At 43.2% G+C, this 9,852-nt stretch overlaps 1 long non-coding RNA gene across 1 annotated transcript; it reads left to right on the forward strand.

Moving 5' to 3' along the window:
• Positions 1-208: 208 nt before the first annotated feature.
• Positions 209-1,740, forward strand: LOC115595934 (uncharacterized). Its single transcript, XR_003986828.1, has 3 exons — positions 209-279; positions 735-872; positions 979-1,740. It is a non-coding gene; the product is annotated as an uncharacterized LOC115595934 (long non-coding RNA).
• Positions 1,741-9,852: the final 8,112 nt, after the last annotated feature.

Consider the following 9,852-nt stretch of genomic DNA (forward strand, 5'->3'; position numbering starts at 1 on the left):
CTGCTGCACCCCCCATCAACTGCCACTCACCTGAGTGAGTGTGCCAGCAGTCAGGGCCTCTTGACTGTGGAGGGGCCAGGTAGTGGAGGCAAGTTTTTTCCATGGCTTCTAGTATTAAGATAGTAAATTGGCAGTGAACATCCATAGTACTGTGGCATACAGTTTGGAATATCATTATAACACATGTCATCTATCTATATTGTCATTCAGGCATCACCTGTGGTTAAAATTTTTTCTGGAAAGGACATCTACCCCCTGAAGAAACTAACGCTACGGCAGGTAAGCTGTAAACACTTACTACTACTATTTTTCCACACCACACTTTTCAATTTTTTATTTGTAAAAACAAAAAGTAATACCATGTATCATTTTCCTTCCACTTCACAATTATGCACCAATTTGTGTTGGTCTATCACATAAAATCCCAATAAAATACATTTACATTTGTGGTTAAAATGTGACAACATGTGGAAAAGTTCAAGGGGGAGATAGATGAGATAGAGGAAGAGGAGGGGAGAAAGGAGGAAGACTAACCAAGAGAAAAAGAGGGGCAGAAGGACGAGAGAAGATGAAGATGAAGTACAGCAGGAAGAAGAGGACAAAGAACAGAGAACAGAAAGAGGAAAAAATGAAACAGGAGATGGATAAAGGAGGAAAAAAGTGGGAGGAGGAAAAGGAAGAGGTAATGTGTTGTAACCGGTCTTATTGTTAATGTATTTCCCTTTGTTTAACAGGATTCTGACAGGCTGGAGGTGTGCCTCTGGAGGGGGGCAGCAGTCGAACCTGTGCATGTTGGAGAGCGAGTCACCATCACTCATCTCAAGGCTCAGAACAATTCTAGCCTTCACTCCACCGTGCCCACCACCTTCCAGGTACTGCCTTGTTTCTGTTTATTTGCTTATCTGTTAAATGTGTTATTCTGTTTAGGAAAATGGTAATTTTGACCTCATGCCATATGTTTATTTCATCTCTCAACAGAAACCAGAGACTGTGGATAAGGTGACATCCATCCTGGGTGCACTGGATGAGCAGCTGGAGGAAGGGTTCCTCCAGCTGCTCAGAGGGTTAAAATCAGTTTAAAAATGTTTGATGTTTTCTGTTTGATTTTGTTCAATGTATTCTTTATGTCGTTCTTTTTTTAATATGTTCACATTTTTCGGGGGTTGTTCAAATCAGGGTTAAAATCAGAGGGTTAAAATCAGTTTAAAAATGTTTGATGTTTTCTGTTTGGGGGGGTGTTTGAATCAGAGGGTTAAAATCAGTTTAAAAATGTTTGATGTTTTTTGTTGGGGGGTGTTTGAATCAGAGGGTTAAAATCAGTTGAAAATGTTTGATGTTTTCTGGTTGATTTTGTTCAATGTATTCTTTATGTCGTTCTTTTTTTAATATGTTCACATTTTTCGGGGGTTGTTCAAATCAGGGTTAAAATCAGAGGGTTAAAATCAGTTTAAAAATGTTTGATGTTTTCTGTTTGACTTTGTTCATTGTATTCTTTATGTCGTTCCTTTTTTAATATGTTCACATTGTTCGGGGGTTGTTCAAATCAGGGTTAAAATCAGAGGGTTAAAATCAGTTTAAAAATGTTTGATGTTTTCTGTTTGATTTTGTTCAATGTATTCTTTATGTCGTTCCTTTTTTAATATGTTCACATTGTTCGGGGGTTGTTCAAATCAGGGTTAAAATCAGAGGGTTAAAATCAGTTTAAAAATGTTTGATGTTTTCTGTTGGGGGGTGTTTGAATCAGAGGGTTAAAATCAGTTTAAAAATGTTTGATGTTTTCTGTTTGATTTTGTTCAATGTTTTCTTTATGTCGTTCCTTTTTTAATATGTTCACATTGTTCGGGGGTTGTTCAAATCAGAGGGTTAAAACATAGGAATAGAGAGGGGGGATTAAAGAAGGGTTCATTCCAACCAAGCAATGAAGAAAATCCAGAATTCCCGCATTTTTGAAAGGAAAACATTTGAAATGAACCATGAAGACGGCTGTGTTTCTCATGGATATTCACACATATCATAACATGTATATTCATGATGATTTTTTTTCCCCTTAAGTTATGTAACTTTTCCAAAGCATGGGCCAAATATATACAGTGGGCTTCACAGCTCTCACACTGTTACATATACAGCACTGGGAATAACTATAAGCCAGTATATAAATGTTTACTTGCTGGGGAAGTATCCATAATGCATTTTTAAGTTTCTGGCCATGTATACAATAGTGTCTTGAATTTGTACCTGTGTGCATACGTGTGTGTGAGAGCCTGTGTCACAGAGTGCAATATACCCCAAATAACTTGGATGAGAATTTGAGGGGCAGCGCCACTTGGATTTGTATGGTAATGCTTTTGGCCCCCTGCCAAAGTGGACCCTGCAGTTGAGTTATTCCACAAGAGCACACATACACACACACACACACACAAACAGAGGCACACACACCACGCCTTCACACTGGGAAAATAGGGATGCCCTTTACTCTTTTGGATGGAAAAAGAAATATGTTTCAATTAGCAGCTCAGTCCAAATACACCACTGTAAACACTGTGTGTGTGTGTGTGTGTGTGTGTGTGTGTGCGGTGTCCCTGTGTGTGTGTGTAGAAAGGGGTGGGGGGGGCTTGTGAATAGGCCCATAGAGTTGCTAACCACAGGCTGGCCATTACACCTAGTTACAGTCACCGCTGGATCGACAAGGAGACAGACAGTCTGCAACACTGACAGAACTCCACTGTGTGTGTGTGTGTGTGTGTGTGTGTGTGTGTGTGCACACGCACGTGTGTGTGTGTGAGCGTATGTCTTATATCAGGTAGGGGATCCCCTGAGTTGCCCCTGTCAGTACCACACAGTTAATAGAAAACGTAAATGCTCCTGAACAGGGAACAAGGTGCAGGGAGAGGGGAAGCTTTTCTCTTTTAACAGAGAGAGTCCTCTGTAACCTGGAGCTCAGGACTTCAGTCTGTGTGCCCGCCTGTGTCTCTCAGTCTGAGACGCTGTCAGTGATATTCAGGTGTTTTACTCAAGAAAAGAGTCCTACTACTACAAGTCCTGCTTAAAAAAAGTTACTTAAAGTTGCAGTGCAGGAATCTTAATGGAGACAAATCATGCTCATTATATGTTTACATGTTTTAATGCTCAAAAAACACATCAGTTTACTCATACTGTCCAGTGCTGCAGCCCTATATTCCCTAATGTAGGAGATGTAGGTCCTGTCTATTTAAGGAGACAGAGACCCCCCCCCCCCGCCAATACCCAGTCTGCTTTGATTGGTCAGCTCACACACCCCTGAGCCAGCATCGTTTACCGTGTGCCCGGACGGCTCTGTTGTGTTTTCAGATTCCAGTAAGGTTCACTTCTACCCTGAATATAGGCATAAATTACGCGTGTAACGTGGTGACACTTTGTGATGTCAAGAAGTCACGGAATTAAAGGCAGGATTACTGATGAGGTGTTTCAGGAGTAGTGTTTTCTGAGGGAGAGAGGAGTTCCCGTTGGCGCCCACTTATTGCTTTTTAAATATTAAAACCTTTAACATGCACAAGAACTTCTATACAACACTGAAACAACTTGTTGAGACTTTATATTTCTTTATGTTATATTTTTTTATTTTATGTTGCGATAATGTTGTGTTTAGGGTCTGGTTGTGTTTTGGCACAAAAACTATTTGGTTAAGGTTAGGAAAACATCATGTTTTGATTTAAAATACCTGTTTCTGTTGCTACAACCATGGCTGGAAATTGTTCTGAGCCCTCCCTAAAAATATACAGTGGTGACACACTTACAACCGCTGAAACGCAGTCCTGAACTGTGGTCATTGGCTTGGCAGCCCTCTCACCTGGAACCCCACCACTATCCACTCCACCTTTGGAATGGAATGTGAACATGATATGACAGGTTTTGTAGAAATGTCCGTACAGTGGTAGCCCATGACACATACAAACGTTTTAAGTAGTTTGCAGAGACAGTAACTGCTAACATTTCATCCTATAGATAGATCGTACCAGCACGTATGAGGATAAAGTTTTGGACTGAAATCCTTTCTTTTCAGTTACATCTGTGTTAACATTTGGTCACTGGGGTCACTCAACCATGAAGCACTGTATTGAATTCAACCTTGGTTAACTTTGACATGTGTGTCAACCAATTTCAGACTACCTCGACAACCATGGAGAGCATGGACAGAAAGAAAGAAATTGGATTAAAGCTAGGGTCTATAATAATCCGTGTACCCTTCGTTCTTTGGTTTTTCCGTTTTAAAACCAAATTAAAATAACAGAAAAACAACTTTGTTTTTCTGTTATTTTGTTTTAAAACCAGAACGGAAAAAACGGACAAACAGAATAACACAAAATCATACATTTTGTAGCTGTTATTCTGTTTTAAAACAAAAACAGAATAACGTGAAAATTAAGTTTTTTGATTTTTACTGTTTTGTTATTGTGATATTTGGAAAATTCGGATTTAGGAGCGGCAGCGCAGTAATTGTAATTCATGTAATTCACACAGAAAGCTGCGCTGCCGCTCCTAAAGAGACGTGACGGTAGACATCATGATGATGAGATCGGGGTGTTTCCCCTGCGGTTATTTATCAAAATATACACCTGCACCCGGCGTTTAAAGGGACCCTGCGGTTAATTGAAACCCGGCTATTATTTGGCAATAAATGGTACATTTACACCCCGCTCTGTACGCCGGAGTGGCGGCGGCCATGCGCATCCGTGATTCATTTACAGCCTGGAGGCGGAGTGGTGTGTGTCTCCTCTCTGCTCTGACTGAACTGCTGCACGAGGCTACTGAGAGACTGACCACCTGTGAGTGCTTTTGGACGGGGGAGGGACTCACGGCAGCACCCGCTGCTCGTTGAACACAGTAACTGCAGAGTGATACGTGCTTTCAAGTCAGAGTCTCCAAACACCAAAAAAGTCTCCAAATAACACCAGTAAAAGTCGCTGACGTCTACCCTCACGTCTCTTTAGAAGCGGCAGCGCAGCTTTCTGTGTGAATTACATGAATTACAATTACTGCGCTGCCGCTCCTAAATCCGAATTTTCCAAATATCACAATAACAAAACAGTAAAAATAGAAAAAACTTAATTTTCACGTTATTCTGTTTTTGTTTTAAAACAGAATAACAGCTACAAAATGTGTGATTTTGTGTTATTCTGTTTGTCCGTTTTTCCGTTCTGGTTTTAAAACAAAATAACAGAAAAACAAAGTTGTTTTTCTGTTATTTTAATTTGGTTCTGAAACGGAAAAACCAAAGAACGAAGGGTACACAGATTTATAATGTTGTTCAGAAACACATTTTGTTATACTGGGTGAAATGATCCTGCTATCCTGAGAGTAGTCAATACATTATGTATTCAGAAAGAGGAACGAAAATAATCGGACCTCTGTGGCAGCTGTAGGACTGAGAAAAATCTGACCAATCCGTGCTATCCAGCCCGGATAGGTCAGATGCACGGATTGGTCAGATGCCTTCATGTCTCGTTCTGTCCCTCCCTCCTCCGCGCGTGCACACGTTACGTTGCACTGTTGCCGGAAATATTCAGCACACTCCTCTGCAGAAATACGGAGTTGCAGGAGAAGACGTTCATTTGGTTACAATGGCAGAGAAAATGCAACCAGCGTTACTTGTAACAGCTCACCCCGCTAAAAAGGCAAGGAAAAGAAAAGCCTGAGGCAGAAAAGGCTGCAACGAAAAAGGCTCTGGATAAAGAAAGAAGTCAGACCGAGTCAACATCGGTCAACGTTAGCTTCTGTGTGTTGTTTTTAGCCATGAGAATGGCTAATGAGTCGGCCAAATTTCCACTGGATACGGTCCGCTGCGTTGCGGCTCCGATCCGGTTTTGCTCCACCTTCCGGCAATCCCCACCGGTTGCGGTTTGAGTCCGCCACGGCGCAGTACGGTAGACAGCTGGCCTCAAGATGTGTGCTAGTGTCAACACGGAGTGTTTTATTTTAAAAAGTAACCGGATGTAGTTTGTTATTTTGGCGCTTGACTTCCTGTCTGCTCCGTGCTAAATTCAGCTGAATCGCTGCGTCTTGCTCCGGCATCTCCTTCTCCCTGCTGAGTCCCACTAACAGATGCACGTTCAAGTTTGTGGGGGCGTGGCTTTGGACAGAGCACTGACGGGATGGGGAGGGGGGGGTGGGGGTGGAACTTAGAGGAGGTGCCACTTTCAAATCTTGCTAGCTCTCTTGCTAGCTCTCCAGGATTGTAGACCCTAGCTTTAAGTTGTTATATTAGCTGGGTTTCAACCTCAAATTTTATATAAGCCTGGAGTCCAGAAGAAAAAGGTTGCAGTCAGGAGCTGATGGTGCAAACAAACTCCCTTGAATTAACTGACCGAGCACTAAAGTATGTCAACAAGCCCAAAGTTACCGCTAACTGCTGCTTCCTGTTGCTGCTCTTAGCCAGTTAGCTCTCTTAGCTGTGCAGCCAGCTGAACTGGGAGCTTGTGATCAGGGGAGTGTTATTGTTCTCACCACTAGCACAGGAGCTTTGAATTAGCTGGTTAGCATGCCAACTTCTGTAGATATCGCTAGAGCACAATACATTGATATCACAATGTCAAAAATGCTATTTCATCACATTTTATTGTCAATTTTAGCTAAAATGATTATAAAGCCACTTCAAAGGTGCAATGTGTAACACTGGGGTTAGCTGGTTAGCATGCTACTTTAGTAGATATCAATCTAGGCACAATACAACAACATTAAAACTGTTATTTCTTCACATTATGTTGATGGTTCCAGTTGGACTGTTTGGACTAAAATCCCTTCATATTGCACCTTTAAGTTCTTACGTACACGTACTTAGTCACTTTCCCCATCTCTCTCTCACTTCTATGTATGACTCTGTCCTCTTTCTTATGTTTATACACTGTTACGTTATTCTGTCTTAGCCCTCAGACTGTCTCAATTTCTGTCTCCGTCTCTGTTGATACACAATATTACTATTCTCTCTCCTGGTTTCAACCGCTCTCTCCCTCTCTCTCTCTCCCTATTTATACACAGTCTTACTGTTTCCTCTCTTGGCTCTTAAAAGAGTCGCTCACTCTTGGACGCAGCCTTAAATGGAAAGTCTATACATGCTGCCTGTGTGTGGGGGCCACAGAGCTCCGTTCAACAGCTGAGCATTTAGCATAATGGTTTATTTATGTTTGAAAGGGCTTTCCACAGTAAGCCACTGTCATGTGTGGAGCCTGGTTCGAAGGGTAGGCAACAGTAGCAGGAGGAGTGGGCACACGCACACACACACTCACACTGGCTGTGCTCGAGAGCCTCGGCGATATGGATTTAATTAGTCTTATTATTCTAATCATAGGCTGTACATGACAGGCCATGCCACTGGGAGGGGAGGAGGCAGGAGGTGGGGGGAAGAGGTGGGAGAGGAGCAAACTAGGGGGAAGAAATGAACAGGGAGGCTAGGCGAGGTGGAAAAGACCGCTATTGAGACTGATGGCTGATAGTTGAGTTATTGTTGGTTGTTCTGAAGTCTGGAAAATCCTACTCATGTTAAAACTCAGATTTAAAAGCGCATTTTTTTAGTTTTGGGGAAGAGGAGAAAGATCTGCATTGACTGATTTTGACTTCTGACCTGGCACACTTATATGTGGCGGACCCTGCCACCTTTCAAGCTTCTAACAGTGTCCTGGGAACCTTATTTTCCTCTGAGAACAGCTTGTTCATTCATTTATGGGAAAATAAATATTTCTTACTTTGCCTCATTAATATTTTAAATATTAGAATTGAGTTTGAAATTCTTCTCCAAAACAACATAGTGCCCATGGAATAAATTGATTGCTCGCTGGTTGAAGCTCTCCTTACTGGTAGAGAGCTATTGGTTAGGATGGTGGCTGACTGCTAGTGTGTGTCTCTGTTCGCATGCACGTGTGCTTCAGTAGCTCATGTTGTGCATGCTCACAAATCTGTAGCGTGTGTGTGTGTTAAAAATGGGGATTTTTGACTGACGTGTCAAGCCTCTCTGCACCTGTCTCCAATGGAGCTGTGAACTTGGGGGGTGCGTGTGCGTGTGCACGCACTCTAACCCACCTTGGGGGTGCAGCTTGATGGAGTGGTCCTCCGTGACACACACACACACACTCCGGTGGAGTTGGAGGTGGAGGTGGGTGGTGGGCAGGCGGAGGCCTCCTCCCTGCTTGTTAATTGCCCCTACTCCATAACCTGCTGAGCTGCCAGGGGGGAGGAGGAGGAGCAGGAGAGGGGAGGAGAGAAAGAGTAGAGGGGGAGGGGCGGCGGCAAAGCCTGCCATCTGCTCTGACTCCTGACCCCACCTCCCCCTCCCCCTTCACCACACCCACTCCACCCTCACCATCCACCTCTCCCGCCTTTTTCGGCGTCCTCGGAGGATTGTTTCCTTTATTCAGCCGTGAAAAGAAATCCTTGTATGTGCGTGCGCCGCTGTTTGCGTGTGCGTGTGTGCGTGCACCGTTTCCACCTTCAATGAACAAGTGTGCCACCCCCTAATTACAATCACACACTCCACAACCACGGACGATGCACAAGTGTCTCTGTGAGAAACACAATGTACAGTGTATACTAAACACAATACTAAAAACACTTGCATGCTCCTTGCACAACTTGTGTGTGCGTGTGTGTTTGTGTGTTTGTGAGTCTGTGTGTGTCTGGCGGTGACTCATGTACACAGAAGCACGCGTACAAACACACACACACACACTCTTTGTTCGAATGAGGCCATTCAGTGAATTAAAGGATGGAAAATATCGCCGCCACCACAAAATACACAACGGGAGGAAAGAGAGAGAGGTCGGTGGAAAGAAAGGGAGAGAAAAAAGTGAGGGAGAGGAAGATAAAGGGAGGGTGACACAAAGAAAGAGAGAGAGAGAGAGAGAGAGACAGGATGTTCAGTGAGAGCGGTAACAAGTGTCTGGCTCGTAGTGTCTCGGTGTATTGTTCCAGGAGCAGGGGGAGACAGCCTGTCGAGTCGTGTGATTGACAACTAGATGAATTGTGGATCAGCCTTAAAGTCGGTTGGCTGGCTGTGCGAGCGTGTGTGTGCGCACATGTATGTTCCATTAAAGAGAAGCTGTTCATCCATTATTGACATGAGGCTGTCACTGTGGCTCGGCTGGAAAATGCCTCATTATACACAGTGTAAAGAACTGAACTGGACTGGTGAATGTTTTAATATTGAGGGATGAGTGTGTCACTGGATAATCCTAATTGGACTCCGTTACTTTGTAGGTTTAATCTCTGGTTAAACTGCGCTGACTGTTGTGTCAGAGACAGACATGGTAGAGGAAATACCCAGGCAACGCTTCACAATATATGTATTAATGGAAATTAAAGATGTAGTTGGGTCAGTCTCTTCTAATTTGAAGCATTTTTTCCCCTGATTTGGCTATTGTTCTGATAAGAAGTGGAATATTAGGCTAACCAAAGCTGTCTTGAGCATGTCTCCATGCTCGCACTAAAGCGCCAGTGTGTGTAGGATTTCGTGGCATCTAGTGATGAGGTTGCAGGTTGCGACCAATTTATTACCCCTCGTCTCAATCGCCTCTACGGTGGCTACTAAAACTGCAACAAACATGAAAGCCCCTGTCTCGAGTCAGTGTGTTTTTTCCATTCTGAGCTACTGTACAAACATGGCGGTGCAACATGGTGGAGATTATACACTACTAAAAACATAATTATGAATATTGTTTTTCATTTCTGTTGATACATCCCCATAAATCCTGCATACTGCACCTGTTCAAGCTGCTCTCAGAGGAAATAAAGGTCCTCAGAACGCTGTTTGAATCTAGAAAACCATAAATGTCATTTCCTAAAGTGCCCCAAATAGGATGCTCCACATGTACAGCATGGCAGATCAGT

This window comes from Sparus aurata, chromosome 14 (assembly GCF_900880675.1).
Source record: "Sparus aurata chromosome 14, fSpaAur1.1, whole genome shotgun sequence".
Taxonomy (NCBI): domain Eukaryota; kingdom Metazoa; phylum Chordata; class Actinopteri; order Spariformes; family Sparidae; genus Sparus; species Sparus aurata.